Source organism: Patagioenas fasciata, chromosome 8 (genome assembly GCF_037038585.1).
Source record: "Patagioenas fasciata isolate bPatFas1 chromosome 8, bPatFas1.hap1, whole genome shotgun sequence".
In the NCBI taxonomy this organism is placed as follows: Eukaryota; Metazoa; Chordata; class Aves; order Columbiformes; family Columbidae; genus Patagioenas; species Patagioenas fasciata.
In genome coordinates, this window is record NC_092527.1 from 19,550,898 (window position 1) to 19,572,815 (window position 21,918).

A 21,918-nucleotide genomic window follows, 5' to 3' on the forward strand; every position below is an offset into this window, starting at 1 on the left:
ACACAAAGGAAGACAATCAAGGAACAGAGAATTTGCTGCACAGAAGTAAAGGGTTTTCTTCACTTCAGTGGATAAAGCCTTCAGATAACAACACCTGTGTATTTTCTAGCAATTAAAACAACATGTGCATTCAACATAAATTTTCATTATCATTCAGAAAAGAAGCAAACAAAAAAAAGCAGAGCAAGCACCCAAACAAGCAAACAAAGTGAACCTCCAACTTAATTGCTTAAATGTTTGTGAGAAAACTGAAAGCACTTCAGAGCAGTGGCTACCGTTTTGTCCAATGTCAATACAGCTTCTAGCACAGCAGGGTTCCAGTTTCTGACAAAGTCTTTCAAATACTACTGCATTGAGCAACAAAAGCACAAATCCAGTTTAAGTGAAATTATTTCTGAATTTGAATTATTACTTACGTTTTTCAGAATTCACTCAATTCTGACAACAATAGAATTCTTCCATAATGTTTTCCATCTGAGCAGAGCATATCAAAGTGCTTTGCAACAAGAAATTGCTGTTTAAAATGTGGAAAAAAATTCAAAATAAACATTTAATTGTTACAATGGAAGGCAAAGGATCCCATCTCAATCAAGCCCTGCTAGATAGAAAACATTACTGTAAATACATCAGAACTAAAAGAATGACAATAACTAATTTCATAAAATAACAGTTCTGTTGAATCAAAGTATATTCATCAAATAACCGTATATAGCAAATTCCAGGCAACTTTTTACATATTCCTTCTTAGAAAATACTTCAATGTGAAATGATTGTTCAGGTAACATTAGTAAAATTGCACACTTACTGCTAATACAAGCTAGTAATGCCTTTGATATGTATCAGCTGACCTAGTCATACCTACTCAATGAGTAATCACTCCTAATGAGAAAAAAACAAAGGAGGAAAAAAACCCAACACTATGAAGCAAACACTTAGCTTGGAGAGTCTCAACAGAAAAGTAATGATCAAACAGTGCTCCTTACGTGTGACACAGGCACAAAGCATCAAACTAGGAGGTGAAGCAAGGCAGGAGAATCCATTGCTGTTCTTTCAGGACTTGCAAAGACAGACAGGAGTTGTCCAACCAGCAACTTTCACGAAGAATTCATTCATTTCTCTGTGTTGGAAGTATTAAAAAAAAAAAAAAGGAAGATAAAAAGAGCTCTACTACAAGGTCCCTCTCTTCACCCCCCTCCAGACAACCAACCTATTCACAACATCCACAATCTATTCATTTAGTAGCACTGAAGTTATTTGGCAACTCACAAAAGAATGTATAAAAAAATTAATTACATATATTTTTAAATCCCACTTCTAGTAAAACTAGAATAACTCTGCTGTGCTCTAACATCAAGCAGTTTACAAGGTACCATAAAGCAACCCTAGTATGCACAGACAATGCCTTTACTGCTCAGTATTAAGCAAAATACTCTGGTAAATCGACAGTCTGGTGACTGGTTCAACAGCTGAATATCACCACCAAATCAATTCAGGTGTTCCCATTAGCACCTTCACTCACTTTGACTATGGGTTGTATGCTAATTGCCTGGGCACCAGAGGATGGCAACAGATCCTGCCTGACATTGCTCCCTCAGCAGAGGGCCTGTGGGAGACTGCAAGGACAAATGGAGTTCAGGGGAGGCTGCAGCGCCATAGGACAGGGTGGGGTGGTCAGAGATACAGTTGGCCAGGAAGTCCCATTTCTATCAAGATACTGGGTGTGAAGTTAATTGTGGTAATTGAGAATTAAAAATGCTTATCTCTACATGACAGTTTTTGTGTCCCACAGCACATCAGTCAGGTTGCTATGAAGTCAGAAGAAGCAACCTAAGAGAACAGAGCATAGAGCTGCTAGAGGAACGCATGTGGGAAGAGAACTAGAGTGCTGATAGGGGCATGTGAAGACCTGTGGTGAGAAGCCAAAAAACACATTCAGGTTATGCATCTGCTTGACAAATAAAGATATCTGAAAACTGTTTGTCTGAATATTGTGTAATAGGGCTTATTATTGGAAATCTACAAGATCATAGTAGGGGCAACCAGAGTAGCATCAGAGATAATCATAGGTCCATCATAATCTACACACATTTTTAGGCAATATGTTTTGTTAGACCAATTTAATACAGTATGTGTAAGGACAGCAGACTTTTGAGCATATAAAAATCCTGTTTGATGGCAGAAACATAAAAATCTGTAGCAGAGAAAACCTGGCTTGTTGGCACCTTGCTTATAACACAAAAAAGTTTGGAGAAATACATTTCTTCTTGCACAACATAAACCAGCTATACCAAGCCAGGTCACCTCTGATTAAGGGACACCCAGAGCTTCCGCTTCCACTTAGCAACTAGGAAATTACCTTTATTTTCAAATATTTTTGTGTGCTACAAAGCTACGCAAAACAAAAACACTGTGTATTTCAGATGCTGTTTAAAAATTAGTGCCCTGGGATGTGTGGGGGAAATCACCAGTACTTAAAGTTGGTAATTAAAATTATTAATAATAGTGAAAATAATATATCCATTCTCCAAGCAAGCCATCATAATGCTTAATAAATAATTGTAATTTCCTGTAATAAATACTAATGACTTCATTTACAAAGTAACGTAGCTTTATATGCTTATTCACTTTCCTAAGAAATATTTGTGTTTGTGTTATGTCAACAATTTAATACACTAAAATAATTTATAATATGTATTATTAGTTTCAACACTTCTTAATAAAAAGCAGTCACTTCACATAAATACCAAAGCAATCCTCAGAACACATCTGTGTCCCCAGCAAGCACTCCGGCTGGCTTGCGAGCCCTGTTACCATCTGTGAGACTGCATGTTGACAGCACACCAGCCAGATGAATGTCCCACAGAGCAGACTGAGCAGGCCTGCAGGGACCTTCCCCTAACCTGGGATTTACCACAATCCAGTCTGTTTATCTCCAGAGCCCAACATTTCCACCAGAGGACTTTCAATTCCTCCTCAAAGAGAAAAAGATCCCTCCATCCCAAAGACACTGAGGTAAGCAGCTCTGAATAATCTCTTCCACTTCTATACACTTTCCTACATTTCTTGAGATCTGTCCATGTACTGCTTCTACTGCATCATCTTCTGAGACAGCATTCCTCTTCCTCCATTAACTCTGATAAGACTGAAAATATTTCCAACAGCTTTTGCTACCCAGCTGTTTGATTTTTCTGTGAAGGTTATTGGGCCCCACATGGAACTCTTCAGTGTCACATGGGATGTGTATCTCCCACTGCACTTGCATTCCTCACGTGGAACTTCTCTCAGCAAGAGCGCCAGCAACAAGCAGTGCCATCTCTGGAGCTCCTAGAATGTCACTGCTGGTGGTTCCTGCAGGGTGAGGGGACACAAACCTCAAAGCTAATGGTGAGATGAGCTGTTAACCATTTCACTGCTCATGCTGTGTGGAAGATGTTGGGGATTCTTGTTTCTTACACAGGGCAACTGTAGGATCAGCATTCTAATGTGATCAGTAGCATCCTGCCTCATGCATGGAATTGACTCAGGACTGACCCAGGTGTTGTCCGGGTGGCATAAAGATCACATCTTCTACAGCACTAGCAGGGGTGGTAATGAGGTCTGTGGTAAATACGCCACATGAAAACTTCTGTCTCCCAGGGTCCCCTCAGAAAACTCAAACTGCACCTGTGCTGCACAGTGGTCTGCATGCCCTTAAGTACACCACTGTTACAACCAGCTGACAATGCCTCTCCAGTACGGTTTCATCTGATTGATCTCTCAGCTTTTCATCCTTCTGAGTTATGCCATCAGCACCAAAGCCTTATAGCAAACAGAAAAAGAGTAGGATTCACACCACCCTTCTAAGGTTTATAAGTGTTGACATACCTTCTTTATTTCTCTGAGCTTGAAATCCAGAGCACATGCAGTGCCTGCCTGCTTTCTCAGGCACCTCCATGGTGTTTAATGATAGCTAGTTGTCCTCTCATTTAAAGAGAATTATGGATCTGACTCAGATCCAGCAGAAAGTGTAGGTTGTTGTGGGTCAAAGAGTAGATCTTACTTCAGCCCAAAGTACAAAAGCGAAATGAGAACTTACAAGGGCACCATTAAGTGACCTGTTCTTAATCCTCAGCAAAAGACAAAAAAATCCTAGGATGGCAGTGGCTAGACGTCTCCATTTCAAGAGCAGTGGGACAAGAGCTGGATATTATCCTAGTGCTTCCCCTGCTCTTTTAATAAGGCAGGTCTTGATACACCCACCAAGACAGCATGAAGAGTTGCAAAGCTTGCCCCCCACAAGATACCTCTGAGGGTACCACAATGTAGCTGTTTCCAAAGGGAAGAAGCTGATCCCAAGGAGCTCAGACCTGGGGCAAATTTTCATAAACTGAAGTTTGCCATTTTGGTCACACCTTTGCTGTGAATGCGAATCTCTACAGTACGAGGTTAAGAGCTGGATGCTGTGGCTGACTCACCTAGCAGACACAGAGCTCCTGTGGGCTGTGCTGAGAGAGAGAAACACAAGGAGTAAAGGGATTAGACTGTATTGTAGCTTGAGAGCCAGTTTTGGTGGAGTGTTAATCTCCAAGAGTATCATTGCCAAAGTCACTTCTTAATGTAGCAATTCAAGAGACAGCCTCTGTCTTAGGACCCGAGGCTAACTTATTTGATGTCACGCTACAAGTAGAGCAGGTGCTGGGTTAGCAATGTATATTTGATGTCTAGTGTTGAAAAGTGAATTGATTGAAATGCTGTCAGGCTGCACTTTGAATGATTGCACTACTAATGTCACCTACAGGCATCTTGATGGACATTCTGCCATACGCAGAATACAGTAGGCTGGAAATCATCATTTGCAAATCATCACCTTTGAAAGTATAACTACCAACTCAGCTGAAAAAAAAAAAAAAAAAGAAAGAGAAAAAGAATAGGAAACACGTTGAAGAAACATTAACCTGAGGAAGTGAGCAAATCAGAAATGCCAAACGTTTAGGCTCATGGATTTCTCATTATAGGAATTTTCAGCCTACTGTATTTCTTTTGAGGTGTTGCATTTCAAAACCTGTATTTTGTTTGATAAAGTACTTCTACAACAGGAAATCTAATCAAGTTGTCTTCTAAGTTTTTACTGGAATTCATCAGTATAGCACTTTGGGGTTTTGTTCATTTATAAAAGTAGTTTTAAAGAATCTGTCACTATGTACAAATGCGACAAAATTAGTAGCAGAACACTAGCATATTTTTGGAAGGATATGGGGATTTAGCTAAATGATTGTCATTGAGATTAATGAGAAATTACTGTTTAAATTCTATAGTTGATCATATAATTCACAGTTCTGACCTATATTTCTTTGCCCCTGACACCAACCTTGGTTAGAGTTTATTAACATTCATGTCACAGAATAGGAGGGAGAAAGATTTCCTTACTTCCAGAGGCTACTGTTCTCCACAAAAGTAAAATTCTGTGGTTACTTTTACATCAACCTGGGCAATTAATTTTAGCAATGTGATAAAATCATTGGCTAATAAGTCCTCTCAGAACCAATACCCCAGAAAGAAAAAAAGGCAGAACTAAGGAAATGTCTGTGTTTCACCACAGTTATCTACTATTGTCAACTTTCGTTAGCTAGTTACCAATAATGCTGAAGTCTTTCATCAAGTACTCTTCTGTCAAATTTTCTGATTAAGTTGGTATGAATTTACTGTGAGAATATGCTTTAAAAAAACAATAATAGCAACAACAGAAACTAGGATACAGGGTAAATGTTCAACTGTTTATTTAGAAATACTGAGGTTTTTTCCAGATACCAGTGTATTTACATATATATCTCTAAAGAAATTATGTTCTTCTTGAGGATTACAGAACACAGCATCTCATCTAGAAGAACATTTCAAATTCCATATACCTTTGGTACTGCATCAGGGAAACACTTCCACTAACAAATGGGAATAGGGAGGCCATTTTGAACCTGCACAAAATCACACAGCAGGTTAAAGAGTTCTGTGCCTAAATAAAACAAAACCATTACGTGTTGAAGCAGGAACTGCTTATACAGGTGCAAAACCAAGCAGACTCAGTAATGGACTTGTCCCCAGCCCATTGAAAACCCATGCTCATGGGCCTGAGAAGATGTCTTCAACTTCTTGCAAGAATCATGAGCAGAGTAGTATCACGTGTAGCAGTGAGATGTTCAAGCAAACCCTGTTCTTGAGCAGGGAACATGGGATGGGGACACAGAAGGGCCAGACCCTGTCTAAAGGAAGGCTGGCTGGGAGCTCTACTGCTTCATGGCACACTTACTGATCTTGAATCCTAAAAAAACACCACTCATCACGGAGCAGCAAGACCAGTGCTTCTCCAAGGGAAGAACAACCTGGGAGACGGCGATAACCCGAGTGCCTCACGTTGTCTGAACAGGACTAGGCTGGTGGTTGTGATGGTGTCTATCGACAGTCACAGACAAGGTGAGATAAACAGTCAAGTGTAGGATCCTCCCAGGAAGCCCAGCCAGGAAAGGAGGTTGGAAATGAATCTGCGACACAGGTCTGAGCTTCACTCAGAACACAGGGCAGGAAAAAAAGCTACCTTGCAGGGCAGGCCTGGAGTCCACCCAGGAAAACCAGTCAGCAAGCCAGAGTAGCAAATGGGTGGCTCAGGAACACCTATAACCTGGCTCAGGGGACAGCTCGGTGCCCAAAGCTGAGCTCAAATGGGACTGCTGAATGTGCAGATAAGGGTTGTGAGTGGGTGTCCCAGATGAGCCTCACCAAAGCCCTTAAGGCAAATCAGGGCCCTGACACAAGCCAACCTATACTTTGGAAGGAGATGGAAGTCTAAGGCCCTATTTAGGCAATAAATGCTGTTGCTTACTGAAGACCTAGGTTTTACCTTTCAATAAAATGTACACTCACTCTTATGTTGAAAGGCTGACTTCTGGCCAGAAAAAGATCAGGTGTTTCTTCAGTGCCTGATACCACCTCCCACATGGGCATGTGCTGGGGCAAAAAAAGTTCTGCCCAAAGCGTGATGGGTAGTATTTCGCCTTACTTGTCTGCTGGGTAAACTTCAAAAAGCAGTTTAATGAAGGAAAATTTAAATATATACATAGACCAAAAAACATCCAAGTTTCCATTTTTCTTTTTTTTTTTTTTTTGTTCCTGTCCCTAAATTAAGCTTTAAACTATTATCTTCTAGTAAAAATTGGGTCTAGGTCTTTCATGAGTAAATAGAAGGTTTATTAGCTTGTGTGTCAGTTTAAACATAAGCAGAATTAATGGCTTCCAAAGGAATCTTTCAATATATAGAAATTAGCTGGCTGCCTGAATACAGAGAATTTGTATGCACATTCTTTTCTTTCAATGATCTGCTCTTTCAACATCAGGAATGGTAACACTCTGGGAATTGTTTACCCACGATCAGCATGGTTCAAGTGTTACTTGGGACATCAGTTAGGATTTCTCAGTTTTTAAATGTTTAGTCCTTGGGGGGAAGTGAAAATGACAGCAGGAAGAACCTGGAGGTACTAAGCACTGTTGAAGCTGGCACTTGATGACAGGAGGGGAATGAACACACCAGACGCTACATTTTATGACACAGCAAACAGGGAAGTTTGTATTAGATTGTATCAACTTTTGCTGTGCCTTGAGCACATCTGAAAGGAAAGAAACAAACTGCTGAAAGTTACAGGGTACAAAAGTGAGAAGACTGCATAGAGGCTGGGAAGTTGGGAATATGCATAAAATGGAAATAAGCACTCTTGGGAGAAAAAAAAAAAAAAAGAGACTTGTCATCCCTCTCATGAGAACTATTGTAAGCAATGGTTTTGCAGTTCAGATGAGACAGGACGTGTTCCTTCCTTGCATGCTCCCAGTCCCACCGGAGGAGCCACTTTGCCCAGGGGGAATAGCTTTAGCACCCAATGATCTGAGCCTTGGATCAAAAGGACTAACAGGATCATTTTCTCAGAAGAAGATTGTTCAACCAAGAAGGGTAGGGTGTGTAGAGGTTGGGTGCAAAAGCCACCTTTGGATGGCCTAGAAATTTAGAAGCGCATCCACCATGCGAGTAAGTGATTCTCTTATAAGAAATGCTAGAAGCCATGGAGTCTTGTTTTCAGAAAGGCAACACCAGGTTGATTCAGAGCTGTGAAGACTACATGGACATACTGATTTGAAATATGAGTACAAGAACCCATCTGTGAGCACTCATGAGAAATTTGCACACGTGGAAACCAGCAAACATCTTGCTGACCCTGCTGTACGTAACCTTTCAAACCTGTAAAGTGTTCCATCGGGTTGGGGTCCCTGCCCTCCTGGGCAATGTTACTGAGCACAAACAGTGGACTTTCATTTCCTGCTTCCACCACTTACCATTGGTCAAAATTACAGCAGGGTGGTAACCCACTGCAGAACAAAAAGGCCGAAATACACTCTCCCAGGAATACAAATGCTTTCTGAGGCTTACATATAGCTATAGCACATCCATCCATCCCTGTGTTTGGAAACAAGTTGGCTTAATAAGAATTCAACAACAAAACACTATTTTCTCCCTTTCAGTTGTGCTACTCTCTTTCTTAGCAGGTCAAAGTCCTCTCCACTAGCTGCAATCATTCTGGGGAAATACCAGCACAGAAGAGTAATTCTTGCCTTTCCTGTGTTACTTTCACAATAAAATTGTAAAGCTGAGACACTCTGAGCAGGCCATGAATTCTGCAGGCCAAACTGTAAACACTGCAGGAATTCAAGGTCCTTGACATTTCACGGAAAGCAAAACCGTGAGACTGAGGCAAACAAGCTAAAGGCTAAGTTAAGATATGTCTACCAGCTCCTAAGAAGGATCAGTTCAAATAAGGAGCTGCAGCTGCAATTTCCTGCTTGATTGTCACTTTCTTCCAGTGAAGAAATAGTCTGCTACTGGCCCTTGTCAGGAACAAATTACTTTCCCTTCACTGCCAACTCAGCTCCACACGCCTTGTGCAGAAGAGAAGAAACACTGCAAAAAGCCAGTTTTCCCCAGAGGATATGAGCTACACAGGCTGGTAATCTGCAGAGATCATTTTAAAGGGATAACTTACTCCTCTATACTGCTCTCAGTAAATGCAGGCTAAGTGGGAGTTTTCTCCTAAACGATTTGAAAGAAAAATGCCAAACAACTTCTTGCATAGGAATTCTCATCAACAAAAATGTTCAATCCCTTGAGAGCAAGCTTTAAGGAGGGCTAAGACAGAATCTAAATCCAACCATAACAGAAATGTGGTGAAAGCATTTGCTATTTTAGTTTGTGTTCTTGGACAGATCTGCAAATAGAAAAAATATTTTTTGTAATTAAAATTAATTACAAAGAAAAACGTTTTGAGGCATACTAATTTAAGCCTTCCAATTTGTTTGCTTTTAGTTTGGGCAAGATACAATGAGCATGACACAGGCATTCTGCTTAGGACTTCCTAACCTTATCCTTTCAAAAATTGTTACACATATGAGAAAAATGGGAAATCATCATCAAAGAGGGTCCAAAGTGCAGGGTACTCACATTGGAAGGCCATTCTATGATGCAATCCAGAAGTCCTTTATTCGACAGTTAACATCAATGGTAGTTTCACCAACGAAGACATGCCTTTTGGAGTTCAGGATTTTAACCTTAAGAAACAGTTTAAAGAAACCAAGAACAAAATCACTAAAGCCACAATGTAAGCTTTAAATTCATTCCATTATCAAAAAGCAAATATCAAATGCAAATATCCTAGTTACTCGATTAGGAGGTGTACTTTGGTGCCTTGTTTTACCAGGATTTGTTCAGCCTAAATGAACATTTATAAGTTTACTGTGCCTATCACACTTTAGTAAGTCTGAACTTGGACAACTCTTGCCTGCTTACTCAAGTTTCTGGACTTGTTCTCTCCTAGGCAGAGAGTAACTTGATCCGTGCATCCTGTTGATTCTTTCCACACCTAAAATTAGCTCTGTGCATGCATACTTTCTCTACCTGGTGGCATGCCCTCCAACAGACCAGAGGGCAGGCACTTGTGCATGTGCTGGGTGCAATAAAGCCCCAACTGTTGCTTTTTGACAGGAGAAACTAGAGATTTTTAATTTTACTTAACATAACAGGAGAAGATTCCACCCCGCTTTCACATTCAGCACAAACAACAAGTGTTATTTTGTTCGGCTAAATGCTGAAAATGATAACACTGGGCACAAGGGGTAACATTCATCCTAACACGACTACCGGTACCCATGATTCTGACAAGTCCAGGCTTGGTAGAAATTATGTGGTGGTCACAGGACTGCACACAGTTGGAAAGGTTAAAGAGAATCCCCCAGCCTCTCATTCTTCTGCTTCTCTGCTCTTCCGTTCTTGTGAGGATCTCTTGGGACACCCCTGCTGGAAAAACGGTTGTCAGAAAGCGGAAGGCAACCCAATGGGAAACATCAGTGAACCTGTGTTTACTTTATTTAGAAATGACACACCATCCCTGTCCCCTGGGGCAAAACTTCTTTTCTAGACCTGACCTCAGAGATGTGCTACACGCACCCTGCACAATTTATCACCATGCTGCCTATAATTAGGTTTGTTAACATACAGCCTAGTGCAGTCTTGTTGACTGGGAACTTAATCAAGTTACTATTGAGTTCTTGTATGCATTGCTTCGGGTGACTGTTTTACTTGTAGAATTATAGCTGCAACCAACGTGAGGAAATTAGCTCTGGACACAAGTTTTTTTACTTTTTTCCCCCAACATGTGAAAATATTTAGCAAACAGTGACAATGATGGAAAACAGTAGGAAACAAAATGTTCTACATTAGTATAAAACATGAAAAATGCAGCAAGGACCCTCAGTGGTACAACATGTGTTATGCTGGCTGGCAGTCCATTAGGCTTGATAGACATTTCACTTACCTAAGTCAAATATAACAGTCTAGTATTCATTAATATAAGAAGGGGGTTGTGGAATCAAGCCTACCATCTGGTTAGAACGACAGAATAATCTACAACTCATGATTAGGTCTAAGGAGTGGAATTTCACTTTAATCTTTTTCATTGCTCGAAATTTCCATCTGCGCAGTACGGCACATCATTTTTCTTCAAGACAAATGTGCTGTTTTTCATGTTCCAAAATTAGATCAGAAGAAAACGATTAATCATGTCATGGCCTGGGAAAGGAAACAAAGCCCTGATATTTCTCTCTCTCTCTCTCTCTCCCCCTCTCTCTCACTAGCACTGGCTGTTTGCAAGGTCCTTTCTTTCCCATCCTCAATTTTCATCACAACTTTCTGGGATTCACACTATGCTGGGCTAGAAACATTCAGGAAAAGGGAATCTGAAATAAAGACACAGCTTTGATTTGCATAGCTGTTTTTATTTTCCCCTTGCATATCCCCCACCCCCAGTTTGCCACTTCATCTTTTCCCTCTCTCTCTCTCACTCTCTCTCCACACCCCCTACCATGTGCCCCCTGGCATAGGACGACAGATGGTGACCTGTTTGCATGTGACACCGTAACTGCATCTAAACTCAAGGAAACAAGTCACCGGGCTGCAAATTAGTGAGACCACACAACTGTCAGGTGGCAGTCCCCTTTGACAGTTGTAGGCCATTATAGGAACATTGATGTTTTCGCAGTGTGACAAAAAGGAATCCTTTTTGCAGCAGACCTGTCTGTCAGCTGGCTCTCAAGTCATAACAAATCCCTGGCACTCAGCTGAGGCTGAACATTCGCAGCGTCAGGAGGATGATAAATGACCTGCAGGGCTTTGAAGTGCCTTGGCAGTTCAGATGGGTCCGCAGTGCTGACAGAGAAATATACACAACAGCGTAACCAATAATGAGAACATTAAACATTCCTGCTTTGTGACAGGCTGACAGAAAAACCCAGCCTCACATCAATCATCTTTGGAGATATAACCTTGACAATTAGCCCCCTCTCTGATACTCAGAGTAACCTTGCACCCCTCCTTTTTTTTTTTCTTTTGCCTGGCTTATCTTCCATAATCTTTTTTTTTTTGTATGACAGAAAGGGAAAAAACAGCAGAAGAAAAAAAAAAGCCCACATCAAAAAAGATCTTTTCCTTTCCCCCCATGCAAAAATAAAATATGCTAGGACAAAGTTTATTTGGTGGACTTCCACCTATTTCCCTTTAGGAGAAAGGAATATATTTTTTGCCCTATCTACCAAAGCATCTGTCACTACAAATACTCCTAGCAGATTTTTGTTTACATTTTATGCTTATTTTGTTCCTTAGTTGTTTTTTTTTTCCCTTTCCCCAACTCTTACATTCATATCAGTGCACTCCATTGTCAAGCATCATTTCCACATGTAAGAGTGAGATGATTAAGCATGTGACTGTCCCTTTGTTGCTGTATTCCAGGATCATTCAATAAAACAGATAGAATCTCAGCTTCTTCCCATAACCTTGTGTTTTCTTCTTTTTTGTATGTGCCTGTGCACTGGTTTGCCATTTTAAAAACCCTTTTACAGAGCAAAAATAATCTTCAAAGGACAAATGAAAGGCACAGCTAATCTTCCTGAAAACCAAACACTTAAACACCCCTCTGGAATCACTCTCCCCGAGGAGCTGGGACACATCCTGACCTTGAGGATATTTCTCCACTCACAGGGAATTCCTCTTGCTTTGCCCAGCACAGGATCAGCAGAAATTCCTCCCAATACACACAACTGACTCCTTGCCATGGCTCTCCTGATGGCTGAGGGGTCCAGGAGGTGGGGTCAATGGGAGCGGTTTGTGGTCTGTGAGAGATGAATTAGGCTCCCGAGCACTTTTTGCACACCTTCCAAGTGGCCTTGAGTCTCCCAGGTTCAACCCCACCCAGAGGTTTCAAAGAAGCCTAAGCACCCTTGTGAAATAGCCTCAATAATAAGCAAGGTTCAAAACAATGTTTGTTGCAGAAGTTTTAATCTGAAGAATGCTAATAATGTAAAAAAAAAAAAACCCTCCTGTCATTGCAATTAATGGCAAATCCTCTAAGGTGTGCTGTGCTCAGGTCTCTGTCTCCTGCTCCTGAAGGTATTTCTGTTTTGCTTATGCAATAACAAACATGCAGTCTTGCTCTCATCAACTACAGCACAGCTCAAATACTTTGATGTGAAGTTATGGTAGTGAAACAGATTTACACACAACCAACCACTTATAAATTAAAAAAAGCTGAGTTTCTAACCCTGAAGTGCCCAAGGCCCATTTTTCTATGTGTACTTCAAGGTCCCTCTGCAATGCCGGTGTAGAGAAAGGAGATGAAAAGGAGAGAAAAAACTAGGCCTTCAACCTTCAACACAGTTATAGGAGATCCAGCTACAGACCCAGATGACGCTGCTGAAATAATACATTCCAGAGTCTGTCAGCTGAGTCCTGCTGCTGTCAAAGTATGTTCTGTGCACGTGGCCACAGCTGTTAACTTCACTATTAGAAGAGGTCAATGTGAAGGAGAAAATAAAGGTATTAGAAAGATGAACAGTAAGTGGCAAAAACTGTTAAGCAATTGCATGGCCTCATTTGTACTCCAATTATACTATTTGATAAAAAGACAAACCATACAGTGCCCATTTCATAAAACAGCAATAGAAGATTGGCCTCTGCAGAACCATGTGGAGCCATTTCACTTTCAGGCAAGTACATTTAAGAGACCAGGCTGAAAACACTGGAAGCCTTCATTATACCTGCCTAGTGGTCACTGACTGACTGTCTTACAGGACACTGAAAACATAGTGTGTTACCACATTGCAATCCCTGGAGGGATTGGAGTCAGAAATTGTGATTGCTAGGTCCTGCTCAGGCTTTGGAAAACCTAGGTGCAGTTGTGCTTGCCCAGAGCAAGCTGAGGCTCCAGCAGAGCCAAGCAGCAAAGGACTGTGCATGCAACAGCAGGAGTGTCCTCTCTCTTTCCTCTAGGTCTAGGCCAGTTTCTCATGACAAAGGGACATAATTCAATCTTTGGCTTCTGTGCTGGAAGAATGAAAAGTTGATTCACACCACTGACTTCCCAAAGACAGATTCTTTAACTCATTAAAACTACTGCTCTGCTTGTTATGAGTTGGTCTCACATCCAGAAGACTTTCTGTCACCACTACGGCTGGAACAAAGGGAAGGACACTCTCAGCCTGCACACTGTATCTATGTGATCTCTCACATGCTTGACTTTGGTCTTGTTTCACACACCTTCAGAAAAATGGCCATATCAAACTTTTCAAATGCCAGCACACATCAGTTCTAGGTTTGCCAGACAGGTTAGATAATACTGTCCCCTCTGCAGATTGGAGCACAGAATGGGGAACCAGGTGCACATGAGACACTCAGAGAGCTGCATTCCTCTCAGAGTCAGACTCTGGTCAAAGTGGTTATGATTTCCAACCCATGGTCACTGAGGACTCAGAAAGTGTATCTTCTCACTTTCCTAACCCACTCCTGTACGATGCTTTAAGGCCTAACCTACAGCATCATCAGGAACCATGACCTTTGTAAGATAAATATGCGGAGTAAAAGAACACTTCCTTCCCAGCAGCTTTCTTTTCCTCCACCTGCCTATCTGGCAAAGAGGACAGGCTGCTTTCAATACTTTTCAGTGAGGAGAAGGATGAAAAACACCCCATTCAGCACTGGAAAGGACCAGGCAGGGAGCCCCATGTCTTTTGCAACTAATATTACAGTTTATCTTGTAGAAGACCATGACTTTAAGAGTTGATGGATGCATTCAGATTTCATCCTAACAAGCCTGTCAGTGGAAAGCAATGAAAGGCCTATGCCACATACCAAAAAGAAGATGGAGGTAGAATGTAACCATCCACTTGTTTTCTTCTGATCATGCTGGAGGGCTGAACAAACACCAGGCATGCCCAAAGGTTTGAGAAGCCCTGAAATTGAAATGAGGCATAAACCACCAGTCATCACAAAGGATAAGGAAAGGAAAAGTCCAGAGAAGCTATTTGGCTCCTCTGCCAGATCAGGCGGCCATCAATTGTGTTGTCTATTTGATGAAATATTTAAGAACCAAATCGTGCTGGAATTATACGATACTAATCAAATCTCCTGGGCCATAATTCTTACTCTGACATTTACTTGGCTCACAGCCTTCAGTTAATCACCAGTCCCTGCCTCAGTTTCCTCACAAACAGGAACGGATGCATTCAAATTACACTCACCTGAAAGACGTGCTGTAAAATTTAATTAAGCCCTGAAAAGCACTTTGCAATTGTGAGATGAAAAGGTGCTATTAAAGGCTTCTAGTATTATATTTCACTAAGACTCTCAGAACTATTTTGGATGGAGTTAAAGAGAGAAAATAAAAGGGGAATAAATCATAAACATTGCAGAATAAATGCTGCCCACCCCTCCTTATCCGTAACTCACAAGGCATATAGATTATATCTAAACAATCCTTTGTATGAGAAACTGTCCATACATTTGCACACAAGATGTAAGGACAATGTTGGTTTTATATGAAAGGGAATATACATGTTTCCTTGCACACCCTCAGTGAAGTTAAAAGGGTTAATAAAATATAAGTTGAGATCAAAAGAAATCTGAGGCGACATTTTGGCCTTGAGGCCTTCTCTTGGCTGTGGGAAAACAGAACAAGGTTGCTCTGCAACCTACAAGCCGAAGCACAATTAGTGGTGTTTTCAGACTGCACGTTTTTTTTCTAGGTTAAATCCATATAGATATGAGCATATGTAGTGAAAGCACTGTGAATTTAGTTTTTCCAGGGAGAATTACTAATAGTCTTAAAGACAGAGACAACTTGAGAAAATTAAAAATTATATAATTAGAAGATTATACCCACCCAGATCAGAACCAGATAAAACATTACCATCATCGTTATAAAATGCACTCAAAAGGGAAGGGCTTGGTGCATGTGTGTGCAGCTGCAGTGTCATGCACACATCCCGAGGACAACTGGAGGCAGTGAGCCTTTCATCTTTTGACTCAAGACCTCCCCAAGACCTATGCATTACAGCATGAAGAACCACACACTCTATCAAACATCGTTATTTACATAACACATGGCAGGGAGTGGTTATGGGATAAATCAATACTTTGTGATATTTGTTACAAGCCACATGGCACAGCTGAGCATTTCTAAGGCCTTACCCAAGGTCTGGCTTAAAGGCAGCTTGTTACAACTATATGAAAATTGCCTAATAAGTGAGGTCCCCAGAGAACTGCACTGGAACTTTTTTTTTCTTCACTGGACTGTAGCCTTGTGAGGGCAGGGCTTTCATTTACAGACAAGCTCCTGACCTGATTCTCTCCAACACAGACTCTTTTCTGTGTAAACTACAAGCTGATCTCCTTTCCCCACTGCCCCGCTTCCAATAAAACTGACCCTAAGCATAGCTGTAATTACAGGTGTCAACAGTTGCCCTAGATTCAGTGGTACACATCTTTAACACACTCTTAAAGCCATAACTGTTCACTCCTGAAGATTATTCACTGCCTGTTCAGACCCCTGCTTGGAGATAGCAGTGTGGCTACACAGTGGGACAGTGACACAGTCTTCCCTTAGGTCCCTGGGCTGGGAGGTTTATGTGAAAGTGGACCTTCCAGAGGATGATGAAGGTGTAGGTACCCATTCCCTTTTGTTGAGCATATGAAGAACCTAAACAGCTAGCTTACACACACAGGCCAGGTGTCTGAAATTTGACAATGTGAATGCCGAATACCCTGCACAAAAATCTTTGGGCATTATGACAATCTCTTGTACAAATTGCACGATTTTGTTTTAAATACTATCTGACCATCAGTTTCCTGTGATCTCGGAAATTAGGTTTTGTTTTAAAAACAGAATCAGGGAACTCAGTCAACCTTTCCAGTTTCATTCTGACAAAGCATGTTCATTAAAATCTCCAGTTCGGTGAAAACTGTTTTAGAACAGTGATGACACTTAAAATACAATGTTATCAGTCACAAACACCAAAACAGCGGAACGTGTGACAACAATCAGTAAGTTGCAAATTCACTGGCACAAAGCACATGCTTTCACTTTGTGTTTGCTGAGCACCTTGCACTTGGTTCACAATTAGGCCTAAAAAAGTATCTAAAATACAAAGTCGCAGTAATTGAGAAAAATGATCCATCATATTAGGGTATAGTTATTAAATAATAATCTGAAAGCCACTAAATAAAAATTCCTCTCAGAATGCAAGAGAGAACTCGTGTTGTGCAAAATGAAAAACAATAAACAAAATAACTCAATATGTTCTTTCTTCTGAATTAACAAAATAGGCAATCACAAAGGTAAGGAAGAGCAAGCAATTCATAAAAACACGTCAGCCCAAGTAAGGAATCTCCACTGAAGTAATACAAGCACAGGAAAAAATAACCTGCAAGAACTGTGAAGTAACATAAAGCAGTAACAAAGAGGTTGTATAAGGAACTTGCCAGACAAACTCTTACTAAACTGTCAAACAGCTAAACTTAACCAGAACAAATCAATGTACAATACATTAAATGCTAGTAAATCATTTAATGGAAATTCACTTGAAATATTCAGCTGTTTGTTTAGATGCTAGCATAAAACTGGGTCTAACAACTTTAAAAATTCAGCCTGTTCTTTATTCTACTGTTCAGAGTTTATATATTAGTCATCTGCTGCCTCAGCTACATCAACATTTCTCTTTTTTTTTTTGTCTCACAGCTTTCTTACTCCCTTTGTTTCAATGTCCATTTCATATATTTTTATCTTTTCATGCTCTTCCTTCTCAGCTCCTTGGTTTCCACTTATTATAAATCAAGGTCAAAACAGCATTTTAGAGTACCATGAAACACTGCCCTTGGACATCTTTCTTTACTACTTCCTTCACTATTCCTGCTCCTTAAAAGAACTATCAGGCTTGTTTGGACTGAGTCTTTGTTTCCTACCGTAGCTTTTATTTTTTCCTCTGTGACATGAAGTATGTTTGTGACAGCTTTGAACTCACTTTTGCTAGAGGCTTCCCATAGAAAACTCATGTGTTCAACTGTACAACCATACCCCCACTCCATATTTATGCTATTTCACACCTTTGAGATGTCTGTAGCCTAAGTCTTTCAGAGCAAAGAAAGCACTAATTTACATCAGCAACTTCTATTGAGTAGTCTTATGCACATCCACACTGTCATATATGCTAAGCATACACAAACCCCCCCAAGAATAAATGATTCGAGGGAACTGCCCCTTGGGAAATCTGCAGAGACTGTGTTAAATTCAAATTTTTAATATTTCAGTAGTATTTTAAAAACCACTGATCAGGTGAAATAAAGAGCTGATGCAATAATTAAATTTGCAGATGACACTAAATTAGGAAGTGTTGCAAACATAAGCGAAGACAAAGAAATAACACAGAGGACCGGAGAAAGCTTAGAAATAAGAGCAGGAAATAACAAAATGGAATTCATCCGGGAAACATGCAAAGGTACAGTACATCTGGGGGAAATATTTCAAAATTAAATACCAAAAGTAATCCGATCTTGTGGTTCAAGGTGTAAACTGATTGCCACAGCTGAAATAATCCCCTCAACCCTCTTGCTCAGCAACATATAGCTGGCAAGGTACATTATGAAGGGCTTTGAAAGATCAGGCACAAGTTATTTTTGGAGGCAGGATGCCTGTCCCTTACAGAAAATCCTCGGCAACATCTATATTCAGAGAAATACCCAGGTTCCTTGAGAGCACATTGCTACTCCTGGGCAAGCAAAATGTTTGATTGCCTCCCCACTTTCATGTTCAACAGTTACCTCCATCCCCTCATTTGTATGCTTACTGGCAATTCAGCACAGACCTAAGCCACAGTGGCAGCGGTAATAATGGTACAAGTTGAAAAGAACAGAGAAAGGGGATGCCAGGCTAGTTAGAGGGTGAATTATCCGGGCTCTTAGAATTCCCAACCTCTGAGAAACTACCTCAGCTACGTCTCACTCTCAGCGGCCACAGGGGCTGCTGTACCAGACAAGCAGTAATGTTGTCAAAAACACAGAACCCAGATACTCAGGTGATGTCAGTCAGGGTTTTTTTCCACTGACTTCAAAGAGAATAGCAAATTTAACGTGAGTTTGCAGTGAAATAAGATACTGAAATGCTTCAGAGCAGTTTAGTTTTTCATCCCCAGGCTTGCCACAATTCAGGAACTAAAGAAGAGATGAGGCTTTGTACGGCATTGATAAAACCAAAGCAAACATATCACAAAGCTTTAGCCCTTGAATGCCATCAACTCAGAGAAGCTGGAAGGAGTTGAATGGAAATCAATAACAATGAAGGATCTCAGAGAGATGGACTTTGAAGAAAGTCACTATCTTATTTTGTTATTCATCAAGCAAAAGACAAGAAATGTCATTAAAACAAATAAATTAACTATATCCTATAGCAAATCAGTCTCTCTTTGCTTCATAGAAGAGTTTCTGCTTACGAATTAGCTTCCTACTACAGATCTAAATAAACAGCACATATATCCTTCTATATTTCCTGCCCAGTTCTTCCCAGATAAAAAATCTGAACAGGAATGAAATAAGAGACTGAGATGAGTCATTGGTTTCACCACTCATTCAGATCTGTTCATTGTCTAACCCCTGTCTATGCATTCAGTTGATTAAATGTATTATGAAATTCCAGAGGTGTGAATGGCTGGACTATAGCTTAAGGAGTTTTTGCAGCTGGATTACGTCCCATCACTGAAGTGTGGCACTGTACCACACAGGCCAAGAACAGGATTTCATAGAAAGCAACTTGAGATTGAATATATTTTCAGAAATGTTTGCTGTAAAGAACAAATCAAACACTTTTTCACAAGAATTTTTGAGTCAAGTTTACGGTTTGTGTCAAGTTAGGTTGACAACCTTTACATCCATTTGATCAGTCTGAAGCAAGTAGTTTCCTGCAGTGCAGCTATCCTTAAAAAGTCACACTGAAACATCTGAAATGTCCATTCCCTCTTGGTTTCATGGAAATTAGTTTTCTGAGGGTATTTCTGACAGCAAATGAAAGGAAAGAAAAACAAACAAACAAAACCCGATTTTTCTGAATAATCTCATTATAACTTTGTCAGCTTGTCACACTGGAGTGGGTTGAAAGCTCCAAGAAGAAACTCTTAATGCAACTAAAATGATCTAATGGAGAAACTACTAATGTGTAGCTACCAGGGGATAAGGATGATCTCTAATTAAGGACAGTACTTGGAACTTAAGTGATCTGTGGTCTGTTCCACACTATGCTGCGCGCTTCCTGTACAAATCCAAACAAATGATTTTAGATGTACCTTAATTTCAGGTCTGTAAAGCTAGTACTTTCTCAGCCATGCCTATTCATGCTGCAAGCTATGTACATGTACACTGTATCTCACAATTTTGAACAGAGAAGCTATTTCCAAAGCAGGTAATACTATTAGAGGCAACTGGCACTGTCACACTTCATTAGACATGTAGGTCTGCAAAAATCTTTTCCAACCAGAAGTCAGACAAGATTTGTGCTTTGCAATTTCTGGACCAACAGTTCGTTATGAATCATTTTGGGTGGGCTAAACTTGCACTTAATCATCAAAACCTATGCAGAGATTACAGGTAGCACTATTATGCACTGTCAAATAGCTTTGGCTCTCCATGGCATGTAGGTTTTCCAGCAGTCACGAACCACCACCCTCCACAAGCTCTTTATAGTATGTAAGAAAGTTGGGCATAAAGATGGAAATGCAATCATGATATAATGGAGGGTGGTGCCTGATACTATCAGAGCTTTTAATATTAGTCTCATTGCTGCCAGGTCTGAGCACTTCCAGCTCAAGGGGGGTGCTGGCATCATCCAACCGTCTGATAGACAGACCTGCCAGCAAACTTGTGGTTATGAAACTTGAGACAAGCAGATCTTCTATCTGTAAAATAAGGTAATTAAAAATTAATTTAAACACAGTCTGTATAAAGTGCTGAAGCATATAATGTAGGGTATAATCCTATGCTGGATTTGACAACTAAAGCTGCTACTGCATATTCGGTGTTTTTAGATGAAATTATATGCTCCTTCTGCCAGACTCCAACAGAAATTTTCACTGAACACTTCAGGATCTGACTCCAGGACACAGACTGAATGGTTAGTCCATGTGATGACATGCAGAGATAAGAGTTCAGAACTACAGATCATTCGGCTGTGTAGGCACAAACACAATGTTTCTTAGATCCAGCAATGTTCTACAAAGTGAGTGTGGATACATCTGCCACCCTTTCCCACCATTCCTGGTTCCAGACTTCCTTCATGCTGAACCAGCTTGTGTCTCAGCACTTTTAGTGTTGATGCATCCAATAAATGGTATGGAAATGTCTGTATTAGTAATAAGTACAAAAGGTATTTTGTCTGCAAGGCATGTAGGCCTCTAGGAACAATGTAGAAAGCTGAAAGGCAAGCTCTGATTGCATTCCTCTGCCAATGAGTCTCAACTGGGACACAGATATGAGGTATCAGTAGCTGAGAAATCAATAATCAGAGTAGTAGGAGTTCACTCAAGAAGCCATGAAAGAGAAAGAGCTCCTACAATTCTTGCCTTGCTTCTTGGACAGCTGACTACCACAAGCCATAATTGATCCTTGCCCCTAATCGAATGCTGATCATCATACTACAGAGACAATAGAATTAGTGGATTCTCCAATCTGCTCCCAGCAGCCAGCCCAAAGCTATGATATGATACTACTGCACTGCTTGCTGGACCAGCTTGGGGAAGAGATATTCCCTTGCTTGTCTGCTTCTTAACAATGGTGTTGGAATAGCCTAGATTGAACAACCACTGCAATGGGCTTGTTAAAAGAAAATTCTGTTCTGGTTTGATTGAGGACAACTGGGTGGTTGCCTTGGCTTAGAGACTGAAAATCGTATAAACATGAGTCCAGCTATATGAAGCAAGATACGAATAAAAGGATTGCTTCTGAATATACTTACTCAATGTGATAATTTTTTTAATCTGAAAATAAACTAT

At 40.5% G+C, this 21,918-nt stretch overlaps 1 long non-coding RNA gene across 1 annotated transcript; it reads right to left on the reverse strand.

Moving 5' to 3' along the window:
* Positions 1 to 433: 433 nt before the first annotated feature.
* Positions 434 to 10,347, reverse strand: LOC139828495 (uncharacterized). The gene is made up of 4 exons (XR_011740172.1): positions 10,211 to 10,347; positions 9,509 to 9,615; positions 984 to 1,117; positions 434 to 514 (listed from the first exon to the last, which is right to left on the reverse strand). It is a non-coding gene; the product is annotated as an uncharacterized lncRNA (long non-coding RNA).
* Between the last annotated feature and the right edge of the window lie 11,571 nt (positions 10,348 to 21,918).